Here is a 27,879-nt window from a genome sequence, read left to right as displayed (position 1 = left end):
AGTCAGGGCAGCAGTTGGGATTGAGTGGTCTTGTCTTGCTTAAATTCTCCTTCTCCAAGTCAAAAGGATGTTGCACACATTTATTGTAAATTCACTTGGATGTATAACCTTCACTGTACAGAATGAATGGTGTTCAGGGTTTCACTCTTGAAGGCTGCTTTCACTCTTCAAGGAAAAGTTTCTCTGCACTATTTTAAATTAAACTGGTACACGTGAGAAAAATTTTGTAACTTCGCAACTGCTCTGCAACAATATTGAAAACGTCTACCTACCTATGACCCTTGGAGGTGTCATGTGGTGTCTGGAACTGGGACATTGTCAGTTGATCATTTGCCTTCATGGATGAGGCTTGTTCCAGTACATCCAATGGACACTTATTAAGATTAGGATCTAGGGAGGTTGTTCCTTTGAGCCCTGTGTTCCTCAAGCTCTTCCTGAGCAGTTTTTATGCTATGATGAGATGGATTTACCTGCTGAGGAAGGCCGCTGCAGCTGCCATGATAAGGGTGCACTTGGTCTTCAACAATGTTTTGGTACCTATCAAAGTATTATCTACACAAATGCCAAGATCTAAGGTTTCCCAGAAGAACATTGTGATGAGGTGATTAATGTCATTCACATCACCTGTCAGCAGTTTTAGTGTTGTGTCTAATCAGTGTAGTTTGTAACGATCTAGTATGAAACTTTCACCCCTCCATCCATCATTTATGTATCGCTTAATCGTCTGTCAAGTTGCGGCGGGGGGCTGGAGTCTATCCCAGCTGACTTAGGGTAAAGGCAGGGGATACCCTGGACAGGTCACCAGTCTATCATAGGGCTACACATAGCACAAGCTCAAGCACACTCACATTTACACCTACGGACAATTTAGAATCCCCAATTAACCTCAGCTTGTTTCTGGACTGTGAGAGGAAGCTGGAGAACCCAGTGAGAACCCACAATGCACAGGGAGAACATGCAAACTCGACACAGAAGGATCCCAGGCCCAGGCCGGGATCTTCTAGCTGTGACGTGACAGTGATAACCACCAATCCACTGTGCAGCCTGTTTTTCCACAGACAGAAAAAGTTCAATTATCTTGCCAAAAACTAAAATTACAACTGGTCGTTCTATTCATATTATGAACTTGGAGTTAATTTTTGCCTTAAAAATTTAATTATGTGATGTCTTCTGTGTCACTGCAAAATCTGTCCTCAGCATATTTGCACTGGAAACTTCGATTACTTCGTCACATATGTGTAAGTTGCATATTTGATCCATGATGGCTTGTGGCTGTGAGGCGATAGCAAACGTGCTGCCCCAGTATGCAACGTGCACAAGAATAATGTGAAAACTTCCTACTTTTATCACAAATAATATACACTGAAAACAGACTATTTCCAGTGAAGTAGGAGGCATCTTAGTTAAAGTTAAATAAGCATATTCATAGATTTTGCATTTTTCCACACAGGACAAGAAGTAAATGTAGTTTAAACTTTTCTTCGTTGCAAGTTTATTAGAAATATTTTCAGTCCACTCATTTTTGGCTTTAAGTCAGAGCCAGCTGATGATATGGCTTGTTTACACTTGTCTGATCAGTAGTTTTTGTTGCCATGTTTTACAAGAATATCAATTTAGACAGTAATGCAAAATCTGGAATTACATCACATAATCTAATGCAGGTCTCAGCCCCTCAACCCTACACACCCTTACATACCATGCAAGTACATAAATGACACACCATTTACTGCACTGAAGTAGTTTAATGTTCTTGGCAGTGGAAGTACCAAGAACATTAAAACCATTGACAGGTGAAGCACACAATACTGATCATCTTGCACAAGCATAAACAGTGTAATAGTCTTCTGGGAAACCTGGGCTCCTGTCATCTATGTTGACATTACTTTGGCAAGTAGCACCTGACAAGTACACCCCAATGGCAGCAGCCACACCCCCAAAACTGATCAGGAATGGCTCAAAGAACGTAACAAAGAGCCCGAGGCATTTGGCCAGCCTCCCCAAGTCTCAGTCAGTCATCATCTTAGTCAATCATCAGCGTGATGCACTGGAACAAGCCAGATTCACAAGGCCCCACCCCGACACCCACAGGACCAGAACGAACCGCTGCCAACATCCCAGTTCCAGAAACCACAGGACACCCCCAGAGGTCTCGTGTCGACAGTTCAGAGCTGTTTTGGCCTCAAAAAGGGAACCTACACTTTACTGGACAGGTGGTTTAAACGTTGTGGCTGATCGGTAGAACTTGTTGAATATAGACGCTATTTCCAGGCGCTCCAGGCTCAGTAGTGGAGCTTAGTGGATGTTGATAGCTGTTGGGCAAATAGAGAGCACTACATATTTACTCACAACAACTATTTTCTGCACTGATCCAGGCATTTGACCCGACAACCTTTCAGTCCCAAGCCTACTCTATCACATCTACACCTCCACTTCCCCAGTTCTGTGATGACTCACTTTCCTCCTAAGAAGGATACTTAAGGGTCACAGGTGAAGTAATTTACTTGGGTTCAATTATTCATATTGAATCGGATGGAATCAATACATATTAATAATAATAGTGCAAGTGGGAAATCATGTGAGCACATGTAGAAATCCATATATGTTGGATACCACACATCAATAGAGTATATACAGCTTGTGGTTGAGAAGAAGAGACTTGTGGAGTTGCACTTCAATGCCAAAGTCTTGAATTATAAAGGGTCAAGTTGAGCAAAGAAGAGAGCCTGAGGAGCATTTCATGGAAGGCCTGTGCACTTATTCTTCCCTTGGCGTCTATCTCTTCTTTCTGCCTGCCTCTAGTCCACTTTCTCGCCCTCTACTCGTCCTCTCTTCCATCCTTTTGGAATGATGCACATTTGTTCCCACTGTCACATCTTTGCCACTCTTTCCCTCCTTATTCTCTCTGTTGTCTCCTCCTCAGTCCCCTACACCCCCCCACCTCCCCCTCTCACTCCCTAGATGACTTTAAATGACTTCAGGGAAAGTTATTTGGAGTTCGGGTAGAGTTCAGACGCAGACCTGGTAGCCTCTCTCTATTCTCCCCCGTCTAAGCCGACACGTGAAAGTCCCCCCTGGCTTCCTCTTGACATGGGATCAGCCTCGAAGCTCAAAGCCCCCAGAATGGCAATCGTAATTCAGTCCCTTGTGGCTCGGACTTTGTGTTTGATCAAATAGGCTGCTGTGTCTACGTTTGACATTGGGCTCACTTGTGTTTAATGGAATTTTCTTTTGCTTTTAGCATGGACAGATTATGAGACAATGGGCCCCTGAGCAACATGTAAAAGGCTCCCTACCTCCTACATGAGAACAAGACTCCCAGGCTGAAGGAGATGCTGTTGTCATTTTTGTGCCTCCTTTCAATCACTTTGCATCTCTTTGTTGTTCTTCTAATGTATTGTCACACTCATTTTGCGTCTGTGGATCTTTTGTCTCTTTTTAATCATTTTACATGTCTTTGTGATTGTTCTGTGTCCCTTTATAGTTGTTCTGAATCTCTTTTTAGTGGTTTGCATTATTTGGTAGTCATTCTGATTGTCTGTGTAGTTGTTTTTGTGTCTCTTCGATGTCATTTTACCATTTCTTTGTAGTCTTTCTGTATCTCTTTTTAGTTTTTCTTGTTGTAGTAATTTTGTGCATCTGTATACCTGTTCTGTGTCTCTGCTTAGTTGTGTTGTATCTCTTTGCAATTGCTTTCGTGTTTTTATTTTAATTGTTTGTACCTCTTTGTAGTCTCTTTAAATCCGTGTGGATTTTTTTTTTTTGTTTCTATATAGTTTGCTATGAATGGCTTCTAGTTTGTTCTAGCTTCTTTGTTGTCATTTTTTGTCTCTTTGAGCCTGTTCTGTACCTCTTTTTGCTCATTTGCATCTCTTTGCAGCTGTTTTGTGCATGTGTAGTGGGTTTTCTTCTCTTAGCGATTGGACATTGTCTCCTTGTCATTTTCTGTTTCTTTGTAGTTGTTCTGTATCATTTTTGAGTCTTTTTCATCTCTTTCTAGTTGTTTAGGGTCTCTGTGTTGTTATTTTACATCTCTTTGTGGTTGTATTGTATCTCATTGTAGTCATTTTGTATCTTTTTTTTGCATTCCGCGTCTCTTTGTAGTCATTTTGTGTATCTATCCTGTTTTATGTCCCTGTGCAGTTATGCTGAATCTCTTTGTTACTTCTTTTTGTGGTTGTTTTGTGTCTCTCTGTAGTCATTTTTGTCTTTTTGTGGTGATTTTATGTGTCTTTGTTGGATAGTTGAAAAAGTGCAGCAAAACTTCAGAATTTAGTTGATACTGTAGACAAAGTGAGGCAAAGATTCCTGTCAAAGCCGATAACTGACATTCAGACATTAAATTAGATACTTAAACACACACTACAGTATGTCATGGGAATCCATCAAAGCAAGCCTGGGAAACAAACTCACCTTCCTTAAATCAGAGCTACTCTGCTGTCAAACTCATTTTAAAGACCTTTACTAATGTGACTGAATTCTGACTGTATTCTGCTAAAATGTTGAAGGAGATCAGAAGTGAAAAACAGAATCAAGATACCCCTGAATTGGTTTAGCTGAACTCTTTGACTTCTCGATGTTAACACAGCATACAGCAGCACTGGTGTATGAACCCATTGACCACTTGGAAAGAGCGTAATCTGGAATTCAAAGGCCAGTTTAATAATGAAACTTTATTACAGCAAAGTGCTGACAATAAGGACTAATATACAGTACATATGCAGAACATGATCTGTTGCTCAGTAGAACAACATGACAATGGGATAAGTCATGTGTGTAATTGAAGATCCAGCATTTCAACCTGTTACAAGGAGCTCCAGTGGCTTTTTGTCTGCATTTGGCAAAGCTCACCCTTGCCTCCTAGTGGTCAATGCGGCGATTACACCTCTTGAAGAGCGCTCTACTTGAAGATGAGCGTTGTGTGTTTGCATGTGTCAGGGTGGGTGTGTCGCTGCCAAGGACCTGTCCGTCTAGTCCACAGCCGTCCTGTAATCTGCCTGACACGCACGGGGCCCCCAGTGACTCTTTGTTATTAGGCCCATTAGACAGCCCAGGATGAAGCTGAATTTTCATTAGCTCAAGTGAATGCGTGCGCGGGCGTGTGCGCTTGCACGCGTGTGTGTGATGAGTATGTAATCTGTCTGACACCAGCCAGCCAAGAGGGAGAGACACTCGAGGGATGACGGATAATAACTCGGCATTCACAGGACGGAGAGAGCAACCCGGAGTGACTGGAAGGCAGCAGTGCCTGATGTATTTTACAGAGTCTTGTTGCTAAATTACAGTATGGACGGGTAATGTGTGGCTGCCACATCTAAGTGTATCAGTTTGACCTTTGAGGTTTCTGAAACCACCACTCTGATCACAAATGTAGAACTCAAACTGCAACCTAACTTTATTTGCCACATTTCCTATTCAAGTCAGGCCTCTAATTCCACAATGCTCTCTTCTCTCTCAGCCATATCGTCCCATTCCATACTCATTTGTTGCCCCTCTATCATATCACAGTGCATTTCCCAACCAATAAACGGAGGCACTCTTCTGTAGAAATGTATTTATCTTTCACATAAACTCCGTTCTGGCTCCACTGGTCTCTCTCCAGTAGCTCTCGCTGGCACTTAATTTCTATTAATGGTTCTGCAACTGGCGCTCGAATCCAATCCACCGCTAGTCAGGGTGAGCAGAGAGCGCACACGAGGAAATATGCATAGGCAATTATCCTCCGTAATGTGCATAGACCCATCCGCTAATGCATCTGTGCTCATTGTGTGTTGCAGGAAACACTGTGAATCGGAGGCTGCATGTATGCATACATTAAATGATGCCAAGGCTGGCGTGGAGGGTGAAAAGTATGTATGTAAAAGTGATTTTAGTCAGGTCACATTATTGTTACCAGTGTAATAGCTTTCTGGACAAACAAACAGAGGTATTGGTTGCACACTTGCACAGAAACACGCACACAGTCAGTGTCTATCAGCGCAGCACAGCAGCAAACCGACTTGCAGTAATAATCATCATCAGCATTGTCCGCTGAGTAGCTTGTAAAGCCTTGTCTTTTTACTTTGTGATAGCAACAGTGTTTCTCTTGCTCTATCATTGTTCCTGGAGAGTCCTCCAATATCTTCTCAGCTGTCAGCTGGTTATAGATTTAACACAGCTCGCTGGGACAGTGACAGGAGGCCAATAACAGGCTCCTGGGCTTGTAAAGCCTCCATCTGCAGAGGAAACACAGAGCAAATAAACCCTGAGGAGCGCACGCACATGCACAACCCTATTAGAGCTGCTGTAATGACACTGTGGAGTGTGTTCACGCACACCAAGGTGTGTTAAAGTTTTATAGTGTGAGGTCAGTGATGAGGTGGACTCATATGATGGGATGAGGCCTAATAGGGTGTTTTATAGATGCTGTGCGTGTGTGATTGTGTGTCTACGTGTGTGATGGCTGTCTTTGTGTGTGTTTGTATGTGGGCACATGTGTATAAACATTTCTTATAGATGCCTGCCACAACTTTGTGTGTATGTGTGTGCACGTGTGTGTGTCCTCAGCAGTACAGTAATATTTTTCTACCATGCTGTCATGCTTATCAGCTGCCTTCAGATCTCTGCAGTTCACTTAAATGTTAAATGTTATGGATGGGAGCTGAGCCCCTGCGTTGTATCCTCTTCTGAATATGCCGAGATAGAACGCACACACACACACACACACACACACACACACACACACACACACACACACACACACACACTCACACTCACACATGTACCAACCCCCTGACCCTGCCTGATATGAAGGTTTACCAGCCATCTCTCTCTGGTGGAACTCATCTACCTTGAAACCTGAATTCCTGCCACACTTTCCGCTTGATCAGCTTGTGTTTCTTTTACTAGACACCCATCAAGTCTTGTAAAACCCTAAACACCTACACAATCTCTTGTTTTTCACTCCAGTTTGCTCACAAGGACAGCAGAGTGCGAGAGAGGGAAGTGCCTTTTGTGGCCAAGGCAATAGAGACAGGTAGGCTTTCCTGCAGCGAACGCAAGGACTCTGACAATAGACTTGTCTATCAGAATCTGGCAACCAGAGGAGAGAAAAAAAGGCGCCTTTTGCTGTGTTGAGTGCAACAATAATAAATGTAGCAACTATAGAGGAGTCGGTAAAAAGAAGTGTGAAGAAACGAATGAGTAAAGGAGAGATGAATAGATTGAACAGGCCTTGCAAAGATAAGTGGAATGCAGCACATTAATTAATTACAATGGCTTAGTTTTTTTAAAGCCTGTATGTACTCTGTGCATTTGTGCATGGAAGTGTGTTTTAAAAACAGGCTAAAGGAGAAGGAAATTCTAGCCAGTGAGCTCCATCCCAAAGCTAAATTACACAAGCCAGCCATGATTTCATGCTTCACTACATTACTTCTCCTTTTTCCTCTGCTCTCTGCACTCTCCCCTCCTCTCTCTGTCTCATTTACCTCTGCTTTAACCCCGCATGGATCTTATCTGGTTAAAGAGCAAAAAGAGGTGAACCACACAGCCATGCGGCATGAATATTTCATCTGTGTTTGGATTACCATTTTCTCCAAAGATTCATTGTTCTATGTATAATACATGCAGCGTCGCACCTCGGCTCCTAGATCATAACCCCTGCCCTTCTAATCACAGGCGAAGCATGCCCTCACCTAGCCAGGCATGCCAACATTGTGTGCATGTGTGCATGTGTGTGTCTGTGTTTGTCTGTGTGTGTGTATTAACATGTCCATGTTTGAGTCAGGAGGGCAACTTCTGTGTAGGTGGAGGTCCCGTGCATGAAGTGCATGTATGCTGACGGACCTGTATTTTTCTAAACGCGCACATTTCAGTGTGTGTGTGTGTGTGTGTGTGTGTGTGTGTGTGTGTGTGTGTGTGTGTGTGTGTGTGTGTGTGTGTGTGTGTGTGCAGGGAGCCAGGGGTTACAGCAAGGCTAAGACCGGCTCATCTTTCACACACATACACACACACACACACACACACTCACACGCACTCCTCTACCCTCAGGCTGGATTAGATGATGAGGTGGGAGAGTGAGTGAGATAGGAAAGGAAAGAAAAAATGTGTTGGTAGGAGGGAGAAAGAGAGTGAGTAACAGATTAAGAGTGAAATTCGAGTCTTTTGGCTGCTGGCTCGACTCCAGCTTTAAGTTGCAGCTGTAATTTTCTTTGAAATGATCTACCTCCTTTTGGATACACTGTCATGTGTGTGATCTTGTCAGCCCACACCATTTGGCTGCCTGACGGCTCGCTTTTCCCTTCATCCCCTCCCATCTTTCTATCACTAAATGAGCACTGAATAGAGAAGTGGGCGAGGCTGTATAGATTTGAATGGCTCACTCGGTGGGTGTTTGATGGAGAAAATGGGTGCATGCTATTCTGACCTAAACCGCCCGTATCTCTTCAGAGCCTTAGAAATGGGCTCTTTTAAATGTATAGTTTCTCCAATATTACCATACAAGTAATTCAAAACAGTGAAGCAGTGAATATATCAAGAGCGTTTGACCCGAGTGTATCTGAAAAATCTCGAGGCATTTACCTTTAGCACATTTGTGTGCATGCATGCGTGTGCGTGTGTGTGTGTGTGTGTGTGTGTGTGTGTGTGTGTGTGTTTGTGTGTGCCTAAAAATTATGTAATCTTACTATCTTGCAAATGCATGAATATATTGGTCTGTCAGATTTAAGCAAAAGCTCATCAAAGAGAAAATTATTCCTATTTAGCCTATATCGAGAAATAATCACAAATATCTAAGGTCACACACGCAAACAGTCCTCTTTCCATTACCTCAGAGATTACTCTGACTTATATTCATATTATGGAGACTTACCCAAGCCAAAACCTCTACATAATAAGTTCAGTCCTTAGCCTAACCTTATCTTAACCTTTTAATTCTGAATTTCCACCTGCAAAAAACATCCCCACATTTTGCCCCCAGTTGCAAAACCATGAGACCAAAATGAACAATTTGCACTGTAAAAAAAAGGAAGAAAAAAAACACTGATAATCGGACAGCAGGGGAGCCAGAATGAGTAATCTACAAAACTGTAGAATACTGTAACATTCAAGTACAACTAAACAAAAAAAGAAAGAAAATTGGGCATCACTGCTGACAGATAAATGGTACCTAATCGAAAAACTGTTTAAAAAAATTACTGTTATAGTAGTAACTGTTACTTAAGAGTTAGACCTTCTATCCTAAGATGAATATTATAATTTTATTTAAAATAAATGTACAAAAAAACATAAAAAATGTTATTCATAAAATAGCAACTACCTTTATTTACAATAGGAGATTACAGATTATTAATTGATGAATAATGTCAAAGTAACATAAACATATTACCACTTGTATGAAAAAGAGCATAAATTCTGCAATTTAATATTACAAAAACATTTCCAGAAATATTGATAAAGTTAACATAAATATATGTTTAAAAAAATCTTTGTTTTATTTAAATGCTGCAATTGTGGAGTAAACAATATTCACTGAAAGGACGTCTTTTTTAATTTGAAAATGATTATAAAAAACAAAGCATATAATATGACATTGTTGTATGGTACACTACCATTCAAAAGTTTGGAGTCACTAAAAAATGTGATTATTTTGGAAAGAAAAGAATTGTTTAATTAAGATAACATTAATCAGAAATAGAGTCTAGACATTGTTCATGTGATAAACAGCTGATTTTTAATGGAATATCTCCATAGGGGTACAGAGGAACATTTCCAGCAACCATCACTCCTGTGTTCTAATGCTACATTGTGTTAGCTAATGGTGTGAAAGGCTAATTGATGATTAGAAAACCCTTGTGCAATTATGTTAGCACATTAATAAAAGCGTGAGTTTTCATGGAAAACATGAAATTGTCTGGGTGACCCCAAACTTTTAAACCATAGTGTATGTATAAGAGACACTTGGAAGAATCTTGAAATACAAATAGTTTCTTTGTCCTCACGAGGCCAGTATCAGGAAAAATTAACATTTTCTACTTTAACTAATGAGTAAGTGACTTTGGTGTTAGTGAACTCTTAACTGCAACTCTGTCAAATTTCCTTAAGCCGACAAGTAAAGTAGAACAAATTCTACATGTATTTTAGTCATTGTAGCATTACATGCTTGGTAACATCCTGGCTGCATTTTTAGGACAGATATGGGTCGGTACCAGTACAGGGCCATCAAGACTTAAACCTTAAACCAGATCTCTATCCTGAAATGCAAGTCACTATGTAAACCAGAGGTGTCAAACATATGGCCCGCGGGCCAAAACCGGCCCACCAGAGGCTCCAATCCGGCCCATGGGATGACTTTGAAAAGTGTAAATATTACAGAGAAGACATAAAGTTTATTAAATTTTAAATAATTTCTACAACTTGACAAGTTGTTTTGATCATAAAGTAAAATACTACATTGTTCAATTCCAGTTACCTGTGACTAAATGTCTTGTATTTTTACAATATAATACACACTGTGATGTGTAAGTTGTAAAGCACATGTGTAAATGATAAACTGAGGCAAAATATTGATGAAACTGAACTTTTTGGAAAATAAAAAAGTTTTTCAGGTTGTTCATAATGTTTTGCCACTGTCACTTTTGCAGTGCTCTGGTCTTTTGTTATATGCTGCCACTTGCACATTTTTTTGTACATTTTTTTGCATTTTTATTTACATCTTTTACTCCACTATTTAGTCATTTTTTATTCTCATTTTATTTTCTAAACTTATTTATCTTGTATGTTTAAAAGGGAGAAAGTCATCTGGAATTTCATTGTACACTGTGTATAATGACAATAAAGTTTTCTTAACTTAAAAAGATAGTTCATGAAATGTGAACCTTTTCAGAATGCACTTTTTTTTCGCACTAAAACAAAGGGAAAATTTTGGGGCTGTGGTTATTTATAGGTTATTATGCTGTCATTTTACTGATCTGGCCCCCTTGAGATCAAATTGGACTGTATGTGGCCCCTGAAATGAGTTTAACGCCCCTGATGTAAACAGATGTAGGTCCCCACAACATGGGTAATACAATTACACACACACACACACACACACACACACACACACACACACACACACACACACACACACACACACACACACACTGTGTGGGTGTGATGAGAGCTGTGATCCCACACCTCATCCTCAAGCTCAGTCACATTTCTACAAATTCCACTGAGATTCAAAGAGATCCATACTTGATTGCACTTATTAGTCACACATATGGATTTAAATGTAATGTGTCTCACATGTTTCGCTGCATCCTGTGACAGAAATAAACTGCAGCCTCGGAGACATCACATTTCAATTTATCAAGCAGAACTGTTACACTTCCGTCAGGCAGTTCTTAAACAAACGGCACATTTCATTTTGGAGCTTTGTCACCGTCCGCAATTAGCACAATTTATCTGTTATGTCGAAGCAAAAAGAAAAAAAAGATGTAGGGAACAGAGAACATTGGTAGCGTTAATGCCTCAAGAACCAAAGTATTTACCTTTTTGCCCATCAAATGCTGGGGAAGGCTGCAGAAGATGAAAGTTAGTGTCTTGTTTTACTTTGAATTACACTCCGTCTTTGAACTGATTGTTGTTTGTTTGTGATGGTGAAAAGCTTACAGAATTTGTAATCAAACCCCTCGGGGCGGCCTGTCTTGCTTTGGCTCTTCAAACTGCCGCGTGCATCTCATTGTGTTTATACTTTGCTCTTCTTCTTTTCCTTTGTGCGCATCATGAAGACTATCGGGCTGGGCTCTGACTGCTCAGTACCCTCTTGGTATGAACGAATAACACGCGGCACTTTTAGAAACTTGCGACACGCTGAGAGCTGCTGTTGTGCAGTTGAAACTAAGTCATAAAAGACAGCCAATCCACATGGGAAATATCCATTTAAAGCGGCAGAATTGTGGTCCTCCAGTGGCCTTGAGTACACCTTCAAGTTTGTTGATCTTCATCTCTCTTTGCTGCACTCATCTCAAATGTCAGCACAGCAAAATCAATAAAAAAGAGCGCCATTTAAGAGGGAAAATATCCTTTATTTTGATTGTTCACACATGGCAGGAAAAAGGGATTATTATTTTTAGCCACATCATACAAAACTGGTTTTGTAGTGCTGGAAATTGCAATAAAGCAACCATTAGCTTCACTGTTAATGACTGCAGAGGCGAGTATCTCATTGTGTCAACTCTTCTTCTTAATCATCCTCCTGTTCCTGTCAGACCTAAATGCTCCTGTATTTTCTCCTCTTCCTCTGCCATGTGGACGAGTTCAAGCTCCAGGTGTTTGCTCTTCGTTTTATGTCAAAGCACAACATCACTTGTGTCCCTGTTTTCATCCTTTGGTTTTGGAGTGGAGGTCTCTGTCACATCTCCTCCTTTTAAACTGTAGCCAGCCTGGGTTCCACTCTGTTGCCAGCAAAAGAGAGAAGAAATGTTGGTTTGAACTCTTTTTTAAAAGCCACTCTCTGATGAAAATCAAGCTGTTTACCTTGTTAAAATGTCCATATGGTATTTTTTTTATATATTGGAAGTCACATCAATGGACACAATAAGCAGTGAGTACCATGGCTTAGCATTTCCCCCCCAAAAAAACTGCTGCATTCTGATAAGAGTCTCAAACATATGAACTCATGTTGTACATTATAAATCTGAGATATGAAACAGAACTCTGATCTTCCATATTCTTCTTCCTCTACAGAATCAGTTTCCGTTTTAGAAATGCATGGCTGAATTACTGCAATACTACAACTGGCCATTGTGTTTTAGCAGTTAGAGATGAGCTGGTGTGCTCCACCTGCAACAAATTGGGTCTAGTGCATGGAAAGGGACGTCATAGATCCAGGTGTTCTTGAGGAAGCAACAGCATGGAGTTTAATCTAAGCCATTCTAAGGAAGGAAGGGACTTTTTTCATGGAGGAAACTTACACAGAGATGAGTTTTTAGGGTTTAATCAAAGACCAGAGAAGAGCTTTAACCGAGAATGTCTGATCGATATGGTCAACCACATTTTTCAAGAGAGACTTGGAAACTGAAACTGAGTTTTGGTTTCATAAAAAATCCTTCAGGCAAAACATTTCCTCAATTAGGGTAAGGTAATAAAGAAGGAGAAGAATTGACAGTGTAAGGAAGCCACACATTTACTGTAATCTTGTGGTATTTGTATTCCGTCTTGAGAATTTTCAGCTTTAGAGGAAGTGTAGACCACAGCCTTGTCTGGGTGCACAGATGAATTCAAAGTAGGGATCATTTGCTTTCATTTTTCTTTCTACCAGCTCTGAATACAGATCACAACATAGAAAGAATGGTTTTCCATTTTAGAAAAACACTTTTTTTCTTTGCTGTCTTCATGTAAATTAGACAAAGAGACTGACACGACTGTAATGCCCGTGAGTTTGTACACATTCACATCATATCAGTGTAACAACATTATCTGTTACCCATTAGTAGACAGTGTTCACATTCACATCCAGGGCTCAAATATTCAGAAAGATTAATGTGCATTGGTGATCCAGATTTTGAAATCTCAAGTTTTTGTAGGACCAAATAGTCCATCTTGCTTTTGTGCAGGATTTTCAGAGCAACATGGGACTAGATCACTCTGATCTAGGTACAAACTTTTCAAGAAATCCAGATTACCAGTGCTCTAAATGGACTAGTATACATATATCAATGTACACTACTTACCATCCATCCATTTTCTTCCACTCACCCTGAGTTTGATGGCAGTGACAGGATAAGGTCATCATTCAAGATATCTCTTTCTAGTGCAACATTTTCCAATTCCTCCTGGGGGATTCCAAGGAATTCCTAGGCCAGCTGAGATATACAATCCCTCCAATCAGCTCTGGGTCTGTGATGGGGTCTCCTCCCAGTTGGACCTACCTAGAAAACCTCCAAAGGAAAGTGCCCTGGAGGCATCCTAATCAAAAGCCTGAACCACCTCAGCTGGCTCCTTTTTATGCAAAGGAGCAGTGACTCCTTTCCAAACTCCCCCTGGATGTCCAAGTTCCTCGCCCTATCTCTAAAGCTGAGTCCACCCAACCAATGGAGGAAATTGATTTGGGCTGTTTGTATTTGCTTTCATTTAGTCTCTACCCAGAGCCAATGACCATAGGTGAGGGATAGAACAAAGAGTAACTGGTAAAGCAAGAACTTTACCTTCTGGCAAAGCGCCATCTTTATCTCAGTTGCTTGCTAGATACTAAGAGGTTATTTGTAAAAATTTACCCAACATTTATCACTTTCTTTTGCAGTCTTTCATTAGGTGAATTAGGTGTGGCTCTAGAACCTTAAAGTTCAGATAGTATTGAAGGTTTTTAGAAATCACCCAAATTCGCCTTTGCTTTGTTACCTTAGCAGACATTTTTCCAATGCAACTATGGTCTCAGTTTCAAGTCTTCTTTATATTGCAGAATGATGTTTATTTAGTTAAACATTTTCTTATTTAGTGTAAAACAGATGATTAAGTAAGGCAGGGTTTTGAGCAGGGCTACTTTGTGGTTGACAGTTTGCTATCGTATCAGTGTTCTCGAGTTCTCACTCAGATCCACGCCTCACTCACTATGTCCAGTATGACCAATATAGCGTTGACCAAATGCCAAGCAAAACAGATGTCAAAGAAACCAATGAATGACTTCCTGGTCACTGATCCATGGCTACACACAGAAATAGCAAATTTCTGTGTTTCTGTGCAAACAAACAAACAAACAAACAAATACAATGTGCTGTGCAGAGAACAGATTTCTGTAACTTTGGACAGAGCCAGTTATGCTGAGCTAAGCTGCTTCCTGTAACATTATATTACGCATAGTCTCAATCTGGTTCACAGAAAACATCAAATAAGTGTATTTCCCAAATTTTAAATGATTCTAAAGCTTCATCTAAAGTGCTGCAGATGACAGATATAAGTAAAAGAACAGAGGATGAATCAAGACTTTCAGCATGTGTGAGAAGGCAGTAATAAATTACCTACGGTGTCAATATGACAATAAACGCCTCTTTTCACTCTTCACCGTTCCCACCAAATCAATTTATTTCAGAATATTTCCAGTTTTGGCCTGCTGTTATGTGGCTTTTAGTCAAAGCACAGGCTTAAATAGTCATTAAACAACACCACATTTGAAATAATCTCTCAGTTAATTCTTACTCTTATAGATGCATTTCAGATTCAAGGATGCAGCTTAAGGGTAACATAAGGGCCTTTTCTACAGGGTTTTACTCTAAGCCTGTTCTAAACCAGGTATTGTAGGATAACTTAGCGCTGAAATCACTCTCTGCTACAGACGGCGATATATCCATTTATATCATTAGACACATGGACGGATTAGCCTGTAATTACAATTTTATATACATACCTTCTTTGGAACTTGACGTAGTGACAGCATGGGCTGCATTACATTGATGATAACATAAGCTTACCTCACAAAGTGATTTACCTCTCTGATAATAGTTGTAATACACGTCTGCCCACAATTATACACACACACTCTCACACACACGCTCACATCTTCCCACACTCAATACTTCACCCTGCCTGCCACAACTGGTGCGGTCTATCAATCAGTGTAAGCTGACAGCTATGGCTAATGTTCCCCTTTTATTTAATCGTGCTTCATAATTTACCATAAGACGACTGGGTTTAGATCATATACAGCATCTGTGGTGCTGTTTGTGGCGCGCTTTTACTGTGACGCGTCCTTTGAGCCGCCAAATGCTGTCATTTTCTGACATTTTTAAGCATTTACTGAGAACACAAACCTTCTACACTTTGACATTAACAGGTTCAATATTAGATGGTGAACCATGAAAATGTGCTAATGATGCTGCTGATTCGAACAACTGAGCAAAAAGCTAAATGTAACCTGAAAGTCAAATACAATGCACATGTAGATTTACGCAATATTAATCGTTATACATCACATAATGATTTGCCACAACATCTGTGCATAGACATGTTAACAACTTTGACAGTCACACTCCATAATTGGCAGACCAAGGCTTGCTTAGTTATTCAGTGATAATGAGAATAGCTCTCTCTCCTTCCGCCTCTCTCTCTCTTACAAACACACACACACACGCACGCACGCATGCACACACACACACACACACACACACACACACACACACACACACACACACACACACACACACACACACACACACACACACACAGTCGTGTTTTCATCACTTCAGAGGACATCATATTGACTTGTAGTGATTCTTAATTAATCATTGACATTTCGGAGACCTGCTCTTTGGCCACAAAGAGAAGCTGAGTCGCTGCATTAGTGTGAAGCACACCATTCACAATATAAATAGATGGACGTAGCCGCTGTGACATCACCCATTGGTGTGTGTACTAATGTTCTGAAGCCTTGAGTCTGGAATTTGGTCTATCTTGGTCTTTTAAAACTGGATGTGAAGCCTGAGAGGTGGATGTGACTGAGACCTTGAAGACACTACACCAACCTGTACAGTGGCAACCACTGATCACAAGATAACTCTGCTATAAAACACACCCTCTTTTATCATCTATTGTATTCTCAATGGGACCATGCAGTATTGAAGGGGTCTTGAAAATAGCAATTGAGGCCATAAACTCATTTGGAAAATTTTCACTGAAATAACAAATGATCTAAGAAGTCAAGCAATTTCCTCATAGATTTGTATACAATCAGGGCTGCACAGTGGTGTAGTGGTTAGCACTTTCGCCTTGCAGTGAGAAGATCCCTGGTTCGCGTCCCGGCTTTCCCGGAATCTTTCTGCATGGAGTTTGCATGTTCTCTCTGTGCATGCGTGGGTTTTCTCCGGGTTCTCCGGCTTCCTCCCACAGTCCAAAAATATGCTGAGGCTAATTGATTATTCTAGATTTCCCGTGGGTGTGAATGCGAGTGTGAGTGTTTGTCTGTATGTAGCCCTGCGACAGACTGGTGACCTGTCTAGGGTGTCCCCTGCCTTCGCCTAAGTCAGCTGGGATAGACTCCACCCCCCCACGAACCTAATGAGGATTAAGCGGTGTATCGATAATGGATGGATGGATGGGCTTGTATACAATCAGACTTTTTCTTTCGCCCCCTGCTTGCTGCTAGAAAGAATGCCGGTTTAAGACACTTGCACATTTGCTTCACTTTTCAGACCTGGAGGCTACATCCATCTTTTATGTACAGTCTAGGAGACACACCCACACTCACCCATATCTTCCAGATGTTAAACAGCAACAGTTAAGACAGCTCTGCCCAGTCTGCTGACCATACACTTGAACGTCCCTCAGTGAGACAACAGTACCCGCCTGTGGAAATGTCATTATTGTCATCAGCAGAATATCTGACTTGAGGGAAAGCACAATGCAAGTTTAAATCCACAGCCGTGAACTTTAATCGACCTCTCAGCGAGCTCTGATCTATCATCTTAACTGAGGCGATCTGCAGATGACAGCCCTGCACATCCATCATTAGAACTGCTCAGGCCTGACACACACAAAGGCTGAAACAGCACAGAGTCAGACTCAATAGAACAGAAAAGAAGTTAAAATTTGTTCAGTGCTAGAGTCCAACTCTTTCCACTCTTTCAGGAAATAAATCAAACCTGCATGACTTTGCTCTGACTTTCATAATCATACACACCCAATACATATATATGGAAATATGCTGTCCCTGTGTAGTGCCCTCTGTTAAACTTCATTTTACATTTTAATACTTCTCTCAATTCTAGCAGCTCTATTTCTTTGTTAAATCACCTCTGTTCTGGCTGCTGTATCCCTCCATATAGAAAGGTTAAACACACCTAAGCAGAGGCAGTGTGACTGATGCCGGGGCTGTTTCTAAATGTTAATGACACCCTCCGGGCAGAGCGCCGTACACCGCAGTATCCTACTGTAGAGTTATAGCGTGGCGGTTATGCTATAGTGGCTCCATCTGTGCACGCACACGTCACAATGTGTGTGTGAGTGCAGACACACACACCAGCGACGGTCCACTGTACAGCTGGCACGCAGCCAGGAGTCCTTCCACTGAGTGGTCAGGGAGAGAAATCAATCAAACATGGCTTGTCAGGCCCCTGAATCCATTATGGCAGAGAGAGTGGTGAGGCTTGAGTAAACAGGGATGACAAGAAGAGACAATTAGCAAGAATTCAGACTGTTGTCAGTGGCAAGCTTGGGGATTTGGTAGTCCTGCATGGCCTAGTTTGGCCCACCTAGGCTTAGCGCCGTCAACAGGCACAGCTCGCAGCTTTATTGCTGGTAATTCACTAGCCCTCAGTGTTTTATGTCCTCTCTCTTTACAGCCTAAGCAGGCCAGATCCATTTAAATAAACACCAGCGCTGCAGAATGATGGCTGAGGTGTTTAAAAGCACTGATGCAGGACTAGCACATACACTGCATCACAGCTGGGGCCATTACAGCATTTCAGGTCAATATAGTGTACAAGTATTAGATCAGGCACTGGAGATCTCACTGAAACTGAGAGCCTCTTTTTATTAATCAAATTTATATACCGTAAAGTAGTGGCGTACATGAAACTGTACCTATGCATGATTCACACACACCAATCTCCACGTTTTTTGCTCAATATCACTAGCTAACCTCCAAAATTAGCCGCAACATTTGCCAGGAGATTCTGGAGAAACTGATTCCGAAACAATGTGAAGAGAGCTCTCTGTGCAAGTAAGTGCGCAGCCATTACTCATACGTAAACTCATTACATTGGTCTAATAGCGCTGTCTTGTGACTCTGCCTGTGCCTGCCTATATGGAAAGAACATTAGAGCAGCCTATGTATGGAACACAGCGTTGGAGTTCATTCATTCTTCTCTATGGTATGGATCAGACAGATAATTAACTGCAGAGACATGAAGTCATTGTTCAGTTAGAGATATGGGCCCGGTCTAATAACAGCTCTCACCGTGGAGTGTCGAGGAGAGAAAGGGTTGAAATGAAAAGGAAACCTGCACTGTCTCTTTGCACTGTGGTGTATCTAATATCCTCTGGTCCCTATTCTGCAGCATTACTTTTTAAATTTAAAGGGACCATCCTTTTAAAAATGTATTTTCCATATTGCTTTTTCAGTTGGATGTTTGAGCTCCACAGTGTCAACTGTGGGATTCATCTACTGAAAGAGGAAAGTTTCTGTCTGGTAAATGAGGATCAAGATGTGAACATATCACTGAGCATGACGTTATGTCATCTCAACCACATTGTAACCATTTTTGTTCCAATATGCAAATTATAGAAGCGTGATGGAGAACCGTGAAGCAGATAGTACTTCAATTTAGCGCAGGAGGCGAATGATGTGTGCAGCAGTTAAAGCTGCCCTGTAAGCTTGTTTCTCGTCAAAACATAATGTGTGGATCTTTGAGATTTTATTTGAACATTATTAAATTTTGCATTTAAGACTGTCTCCATTGCATTTGTTGGTGCATCAGTGTTCATCAGCATGTAACTAACATAAAGGCCGTGCATTACACCACCTGCCTGCTTCAGCAGAAAATGGATTGACGACTGATTTCATTGCTCCACAGCTCTGCTCGTGATCAGGAACTCCACAGGACATCTTTAAACCTTTGAAATGAAAACATTAACATATGAATTTTTCATTGAAAGAGAATGAGTACAAACAGGGTAACAAATTAAAGGAAAAACCTGAATGATTTACCTCGACAGCAAAGGGATCCGGTGGTTCTTTTATGCTGTAGGGGGGCAATTTTGCTGTCATGGTTTAGGCCCAGGGGGCTGCACAGTGGTGTAGTGGTTAGCACTTTCACCTTGCAGCGAGAACATCCCTGGTTCGCGTCCCGGCTTTCCCGGGATCTTTCTGCATGGAGTTTGCATGTTCTCCCTGTGCATGCGTGGGTTTTCTCCGGGTACTCCGGCTTCCTCCCACAGTCCAAAAATATGCTGAGGTTAATTGGTGTGTATGTAAATTACATTACATACACAATATCTGAATATTACTTTGTAATATCACTGCAGATCTGCAATAAGATATGACTTTCAAAACTCATTTGCCATTTGTACTCTATTGATGACTGTTCAATTTTTTTTATCATTGCTAGATCATACCATCTTGATGTTGATGTACATAATGACTTTAAGAGAGATGATGTGAGTGTCTTAAACAGTGAGGCAGCAAATAAATCTCAGAGGTATATAATTATGTTCTGCCTTGAATGGAGATTTAGTTTTTTAGGGCTGAGTGAGCTCCCTTCATAAAATCAAATTTATGTCCTCTGCTCGGGTGTTGTCTGGGTCTCTCACAAAAGGCCAGTCTGTGCTCCGTCAGGCCCGTAAATCCTAACTTTTGAATCTTTGAATGGGCCTCTGTGCAGGACCCTGGAGCTCCTGTCTATGGGGGTGTGGATGGAGGGTCCCAAGTTAGAGAACACAACCTCTGCAAGCGACCCAGTAGGAAAACAACTGTGAAGTTTAGCACGTCATTCCAAGAACTGCAGGGAACCCTCATACTACAGGTCATAGGGGAGAGGCATCAAGGTTTATTTGCTATTTAAGTGTGTTTGGTGTGTATGTGGTGACACTGAAAGTCTGAAAATCCCCTGCAGTTGAATGCCTCAGAGTGCATGACTGCTACATTCGATCTGTCCCTGTGGGATAGCATGTGGATGTCAGTGGAATAGCTAATGCATTGTATATATACTGTACATGTCTCTGGGTTTGCGTGCCTATGCTAGAATATTTATCAAAGGGCAACTGCATGCACTAAGAGCATAAAATAACCAAAGCTTTTGCACGCATGTACTGTTCTGATACTGGTCCCACTGATTCCCATCCTATGCTCAGAGCTTGAGGCCAACACAAGAAGACAGAGACAGGGCCAAGTGGATGATTATTCAGAATAACATATAGCTCTCTGTGGGAGTCCTGCAAAAAGTGAATGACAGCAACAGAACAAATTGTGATGAAATGGTTGCATCACTCTGTCTGATAACCATCGCTATACTCGGTATCCTCTCTACTCACATGTATGATTCATATAGATGCATGGAGGATTTCTTCAAAGCTCCTCCATGTTTATGAGTCCATAACATCTGACGCGTTCATGTTTACGCTCCCAAGCCACATTTGACATTTTCTGGATATGATGAATCATTAATGATGACCTCAATAGGCCTTCACATCTTTGGCCCACAGATCAATAAAGTGGTTAGGGGAGTAGGTCAGCGGCTCTCCAGAGGTGTTTCTCAGTGTGTGCTTCTCTCTCTCTGTGTGTGTGTGTGTGTGTGTATGTGTGTGTGTGTGTGTGTGTGTGTGTGTGTGTGTGTGTGTGTGTGTGTGTGCTTGTGTCTTTGAGCGTGCCTCCAAACAGTCGCACCCAGCGAGTGGCTGTAAAATGTTGGTGCTAATTGGCGGCCAAGCGCGGCCCTGTCTCCGATGCGATGCTCTGGGGCTGGCAGAATTGCGGATGGTTTTCCAAGTTTTTTTCCAAGCAATCCCTGCCTGTCAGGCTGTGGGAGTTCCATTCATTATTGATCACATCCAAGGATGAAAGCAGAAACGCTCAGTGGGGACTGAGCATCTTTGGCCCCACACAGGAAAAAAGAAAAAAGAGAAAGAGAGAAGAAACCCAGCCTTGACCGTTAACTCGGTGTGGAAAGAGACGAGGAAATATCTTTTTTAAGTCATATTAAACTGTGACTGAGAACCAGACAGTTTGGAAAGCAAAAGTAAATACAGCAAATTCATGTTAAATCAAATAAAACGTGTCATATAATGTGAATCTTTACTCACCCATAACATTTAGCAGCAAAATCCTCACTGAGATTTTTTGTACCCAGATGATGACATTGTGTTATGCGCTGCTTTGCCAGCCTTGGAAGCGACTCAGCTCAGTGCTGTTCAATGATTCAGCTGTGTAGAATTGACCTCCACCTCACCTTGGCAATACTCCCCAACCAAATGGACGTTTGGCAGCCAGAACACACACTGGATATACAAGCATGCATGCGCGCCAGTGATAACACGCACACGACTCCCAGAAACACACACACACACACACACACACACACACACACACACACACACACACAGGGAAAGGTTACAATGCTGCTTGAAACAAAGGGGCAGATGGTTGACAATGATACAGTGCCAGCAGTGGGAAGGTGGTTAAAATATGCATTTCTGTTTGTGTGTGTTCAAGAATATGTCCATATACATCTCTCTGAGGTAGTTTTTACTTGGCTAATGTTCACCCAACATCAGTCCAAACTTCTCCCAACAGATTGCAGATCTGTGTATTTGTTTTGGACTGTTAGTGTGTCTCTCCAGTCTTGCAGCAAAGAGCTTTGCCAGAAGTTGCTGTAATAGACTTTGAAATTTTATAGCACGCTATGATCTCAACCACTGCTGGTATTGAATCATCATTTAAGGAATTAAGAACTATTTTTGAGATATGAAGCAGTTTGGGGGAAGCGGAAAAGGCAAAATAAATGTCTAAGAGGGAGATTCTCTCTCGTGTTTCTTCTAATTGCTCCCATTGAGTTTTGTCAATGAGTTTTTGGAATGCAAACATTTAAGTTAAAGCCCTTATGAATTAAATTTTGGATGATTTCATGTTGGTTTATTACTACAGTAGGTAGCACAGAAGTTAGTAAACATCCCTTCAGCTGCTATGGGGTGCAATCAAGAAGACTATGCCTATAAAAAGCAATACCAATGCCGGATTTAACTTTGTTGTTATATCCTTTGAGGCCTTCTTGTACAATGACACATTGCTCCCAAGGCTCCTACCATGTTTTAAATGGTCCCTGGAAGTCCTGTTTAGACCACTTTCTGAATTCACTGTGGCCTTCAAATTTGCACAGAGAACAAATGTGAAATTCTGTGGGACGTAGAATTGTGCCAACAAGCACCCGCTCACAGTGTTTTGAAAAAAAGTTCTTTGGCCACACTAAAAATATTTGGCTGCAACTTCTTGCTTTGCGTGAAAATGTAATTCAGGTTGAGGGGTTACTGTTTTGACATAGTGGAGAAGATCTTTTACACAGACGGTGCTTGATGTGAGTACAAAACAGGACTTAGGGAGCAGTCCACAAGTGGCAGGAGCACTGGGAACAGTATATTGCTGTGCAAGAAGACAATTTCAAAGAGTACGGTTCAGCTTTTTGTAGGCTCAGTCTTGGAATTTCTTGATTGTACCTTGTGCTTCATCAGAAACACAGCAGAAGAGCAACACTCATGGTGCTTTGATGAAGAAATAAGTCAGTAATTATACATGACATAACAGCCACATATAAATGCATTTCTGGTGACTGCTGAGCAATCAAAGCCATGCTTTTAATGCGAAGCAGTATGAAATAGCATTAGCAGTAACCTAATGCAGCTGTGAACTGCAGGAGATTAAACAGTAAACAGTCAGGGTGCCATCAATAGGAGAAACCTGTAGTTACTGTGGAACTATATGAAGCACTATACAGATATTTAATGAATGGTTAAACAAACAGCACCTATGGACAAATGTATTACTCATATAAACTTGATACTAAGTACGGTAAGTGGGAAAAACCTCACATCAAATCAGCACAGCAGCAGTTCTCCTCAGCACTGTCACACAGTTTCTGGGGGTTCTTGGCAGGTAAGTTGTTCCAGGCATCTTGGAGAACTCGTCTCACTTCTTATATGGATTCAGTCCTTCTCAGTGTCTTCTGTCTGTTCATGTAATCCCAGACTGAGTCCATGGTGCTGAGATCAGGACTCTGTGGGGGCCACACCATCTGTTGCAGGACTCTTTGTTCTGCTGGTCTTTATGACTGTGGCCCCCTGATGATCTTGCGTGATGGACAAGAATTTAAACAACTCAAGTGCTTTAAACCTTTGCACAGTTGTCTGTTTGTCTACAACTACATTATAGTAGCGTTTAAACAATTTAGCAAATGGTTACTAAGCAGCGTACAAGAGGGGACAAGTGGATTGTTAAAGTGTACTGCGTCATCAAGCAAATCAATTTACATACTCTGCCACAAACAATGAAAATTACTGCGGAGAGAGGTAATTACTGAATGCAAATACACTGGATGGCTATTGATGTAAGTGGTATCAAGAGCAGGATTTACAATGATAAAATCCTAAGGTTTGTGCTTTAAACAAGGTGTCACTGGCCAAAACCAAACCCTCTCGTCTCTACTCCCGACTTCTTCTTCATGTGAATGAGTCTGTCCACTCCATGTCATTGGCATATTCAATGGCCATCCAGTCTAATCCATCGCAGGTCGTTAGCCCTGTCTGTGAGGCTAATCATCATCTCCTCTGGCTCAAGTTAGCCAAAGAGAGAGCATCACCAGAATGAGACAGTTAAATATTCATGTCCCACTGCGGTGTAATATCCTCCTCAATGATGTTTGAACCTTTTGACCCGAGGTAATCAGCAGTAATCACACGGTCACAGTGAACAGTGATAAATTTGATCTGTAGATGGTTGAGCTTTTGACACCTCTGAGCGGCTGCATCAGGCAAAAACTCAAACTGTGATCGCCACTTCCAGCACACACACACACACACACACACACACACACACACCCGACACCGAAGGCAGCGTTCCCGGTGACAGACAGTTCATTTCACCCCCAGGCGTGTAGGTATGACATCACTCGATTAATAATGGAGCAATTAATTATGACCTATTAGACTGATGAATTAGATTAGATAGAGAGGAGGAATGTAGCCATGTGATAATATTACACCAGGATACATTAATGACTTCTTGGGGAGCAAGGTGGGGGGGGACTATAGGATAGAATTTATATGTGCCAGTACAAACTGACATGCAGTCAGCTATCTAATTAGATCAATGATAAATGGTGTTATTGATATGATAATTATTCCTTATCCCAACATGGTAATATTCTCCCGCTGTAATGTGATTACACTGAAACTCCTGGATCTATATTGTTAGACTTTGATGTCTGGTAATGTGACAGCAGACACCATCGTAGATGAAAGTTTCATACTGCTGACACACTTAGCCTCATGGAACCACTGATGCATTCAAGGTATCTTTGAAGCAGCTGCATGGTGGGAATTTAATGCTTTAAGATGTTATATGACGTTTAAATATGTATGTAGTTGTTGCATGCCACCAGCAAAACAAAGATGTTTGCAACAATAGACATGAAGATTTAACTTTAATCACTATCAGTGTGACAGCATTCAAAGAGAGTACATCTCTCTTGTGTATTTGACCTTTTAAATCTTACCTCTTAAATCATTTCATAAAAATTACTAATTTATCATGAGTTGTGTGTGTGTGAAAGAAAAATGCAGGACTTTGACTAGTCAAGCAAACTGGCTTTTTTTTTTAAAATCACCATTACTTCATGGAAGTCACTGATGCACTTAAATTCTAGCAACATAGAGCAGCTGCATGTAAAAAAAAAAAAAAAAAAGCACATATGGATTTAAATATGTATGCTGTTATTGCACTGAGTGATGACTAAAGAAACAAAGGAACTTGCACTGATGAACTCGAGCACACACAAGGCCCTGAGCTGCATTCCACTGACATCTAGTGTCAGATTGGGGAACTGAGATAACACACTGTGTCTGACCCCGTGCAGGTGTGTGTCTGCCACCCCCGCCTTAAACCCCCCACAACCCAGAGACACACACACACACACACACACACACACACACACACGTTATCCACTTCCCCATACATCAGTGTAGTCTTATTGATCTGCTCGATATGACCTTGAATGATCAGACAAGTGGAAGCGCCGCGTCGGAATGAAACCCATCCATCCCCTCTGTCTGCTATCTGCTGCCGCTGTAATGACTTGAGGGAAGACGGGGAGGCGAAGAAGCCCGCTGAGATGGACTCCTGAACCAGTCAGCTCTGCAGCAGCCTTATGTCGTGGACAGCCTCCCCTCCAGGCACAGTCTGTTCCGGGTAGAAGGAAGAGAAGTGGGTCAGTCGGTCTGAGATGTGAGAGATGAGACGTGAGCTGGGTAACTCTGTATATCCAGTCATATAGGTAGACACATAGATGGATAGATAGAGCTCAATCCTTAGCAGGATTACGTAAGTAGATTTGTTCCCAGGATAGCCCCACATCTGAATATGGAATATAGTGTATTAAAATGATAATCAGTAGACGAATGATGAAATTTATCCTCTTGGGGCCAAAGATGAAGAGGAGCCATGCTTTAGGGCCTAATGGAGGAGAGTTTCACTTGGTTGTGTTTCATCCTCTAACATGCAGAATCTAAGAGTATATGTAAAACATTTTCCCTGCAGCTGAAACATGACTGAAATTAATAATGATCATTTTACCCTAATTTCAAATCATACATGACTACTGAACTCTGTATGTGAAGTTAAAATGTCGATCTGTGTCTATTTTTATCTGCTTTTTCCTGACAGTTACCTATGATGTAAAGGATCACTGATAGCATTGGAAGTAGTGAAATGTAACTAAATACCTGAACTCAAGTATTGCATTTACAGTTACAATAATACGGTACTTTGGGGACCTGGAGACCCCAGGCCTGTCTGAAATATTCATAAATTTGCTTAATATTCTTACATTGCCTTCATATTTCATGACTTTTTATAATTTCACATGAATTATAGACATGATTTTAAAGACATCTTTTGGATGTTCAGTTCAAAATATTGCTTTTTTTGCAGAGCTATGGATAACCCAGCTGTAAAACTGAAAAAATATAAAGGATTTTCATTCGCACTATACATGTGGTTGCTATGATGATCTGCTTTGACAAAAACATACATATGGAACATTTGTATTTGAAACAGGTTGCTCATTGTAACTAACACAGACAGAAGTAGCATTCAGCTCAGCTCCCCTCAACATGGTGGAGAATTCTAGCATCTTTTAGCTCACAGTTTGATTTTCCACTGCCCAACTTTACTGTTTTGGTCCACCCTCAGTGCTCTGATAGTGTTGGTTTTCGTCACAGTAGGCTGCCGCATTCATTAAGTTAAAAAAATAAATAAAAAACTCTTCTCCTTACACTACCAGCAGTAAACAGCAGCTACGGAGCAAAATTTCCTTCAGGAGTTGGTGGAAACAAGACTACTCCAGATGAATGCTAATGTGCCTCTGTGTTAGCTGGATGTGTTTGCTAACAACTGTGCCATATCACGAAACATACGATCAGCCTATGAAATACATGCAGCAGCCTACAGGTTGAAATATTGCAAATTATCATGCATTGCAGTTTCTTGCATGTCCACTTGAGGCTGGCTCCATAAACATGTTAATCCCCATAGACGCCCATGTAAAAACGCAGAACTTTACAGCAGAAATAAACATGTTTACAGTCCGGTACAAAAACATTCCCCATTCATGACAACTTTACATGGAGGGATTTTTCTTCTGTAATTGTAATAAGGCTTACAATTATCTATAATTAAGGGAACAACCACTTTGAGTGACAGGTTGATGCTGTTCCAGGACAATCCATGACCCAAAGATGTTTGCATGGCTGATCTCAGCTGTACTCTCAACTCCGTCATTTTGCTCATTTTTGGATTAGCTGGGAGTTAAGGCCAATTCATGGGTTTTGCACCTCCATGTGCAGACTGATGCAGACTATGAAAGCGGAGAGTGGAAATGCACAACACTCCAATCATACTACAATAGCCAGATGTTGACTATTATTTTCAACACAGACAACATGCATGGCTTCTGTGGAAGAGGCTGTGACTATACACTTTGGAGAGTTTTAGAATGACTATTTCTGAGGTGTAGCTGGAGAATTTAGAACCTCACACTGAGTTTGGGCACCACTGATGGAAAAAATGTGGAAGCCAATGTATCTTCTATGTGCAGCAGCAGCATCAGCAGAGGGATCAACACCTCAGCATGTTTTTGGACTGTGGGAGGCAGCCGGAGTACACGGAGA

At 41.3% G+C, this 27,879-nt stretch overlaps 1 long non-coding RNA gene across 1 annotated transcript in view; it reads right to left on the bottom strand.

Annotated features, from left to right (window-relative positions):
* Positions 1 to 11,975: 11,975 nt before the first annotated feature.
* The window catches only part of LOC118471300 (uncharacterized), a 29,905-nt gene continuing 14,001 nt past the window's right edge, over positions 11,976 to 27,879 (bottom strand). Inside the window, exons 4-6 of the long non-coding RNA XR_008604161.1 lie at positions 19,658 to 25,891; positions 17,198 to 19,563; positions 11,976 to 12,413 (exon numbers count right to left, since the gene is read on the bottom strand). This is a non-coding gene — a long non-coding RNA (uncharacterized LOC118471300). The remainder of the gene's footprint in view (positions 12,414 to 17,197; positions 19,564 to 19,657; positions 25,892 to 27,879) is intronic.

The sequence above is a fragment of the Amphiprion ocellaris genome, chromosome 15 (genome assembly GCF_022539595.1).
Source record: "Amphiprion ocellaris isolate individual 3 ecotype Okinawa chromosome 15, ASM2253959v1, whole genome shotgun sequence".
Lineage (NCBI taxonomy): Eukaryota > Metazoa > Chordata > Actinopteri > Pomacentridae > Amphiprion > Amphiprion ocellaris.
The sequence above is the reverse complement of the archived record's forward strand: the minus strand, read 5'-3'. Positions and strand labels throughout refer to the sequence as shown.